We start from the raw sequence: 600 nt of genomic DNA, 5'->3' as shown, positions 1-600 counted from the left end.
GGTTGACAGAGGGGTCTCTGGCTTGGGCATCCTGGGACTGAAGCTACGGGAGGCAGTCCTCTCTTGGAGTTCCTAGCCCAGGGGTGGAAAGATGGCAGTGGGGTATCTGTAGGACTGAGGGCCTTCCTATGTGGTAATGAGAAAAGAGAAATTTACAAATGAAAGAAGAAGAGTAGGAGAGAAAATGAAAGAAAAAAAGTGTACCTGGCTGACAGAGTGGTCTCTGGCTTGGGAGACCACAGCTGAAGCTACGAGGGGAAGTCCTTGCTGAGAGTTCCTGGCCCAGCGGTCAGAAGATGGCAGTGGGGTGTCTGTAGGACTGAGGACGTTCCTATGTGGTAATGAGAAGAGAGAAATTTACAAATTAAAGAAGAGGAGAAGGAGAGAATAAGAACAAAAAAAAAAGTATACCTGTCTGACAGAATGGTCTATGGCTTGGGGTCCCTGGGCTGAAGCTACAGGGGGCATTCTGACGGGGCCATGCAGGCAACACAAGCTGGTAAGGATGCTGCCTCCCATTTTAAGGCAAGGCCTGGACTGGGAAGAAACTGAGGCAAGGCCCAGTTTATGAGCTCTCCCTTGTGTCTTTGAACTGGCCGG

This window comes from Tupaia chinensis, unplaced genomic scaffold, assembly GCF_000334495.1.
Source record: "Tupaia chinensis unplaced genomic scaffold, TupChi_1.0 Scaffold144084_1, whole genome shotgun sequence".
NCBI classification, from domain to species: domain Eukaryota; kingdom Metazoa; phylum Chordata; class Mammalia; order Scandentia; family Tupaiidae; genus Tupaia; species Tupaia belangeri.
The sequence above is the reverse complement of the archived record's forward strand: the minus strand, read 5'-3'. Positions refer to the sequence as shown.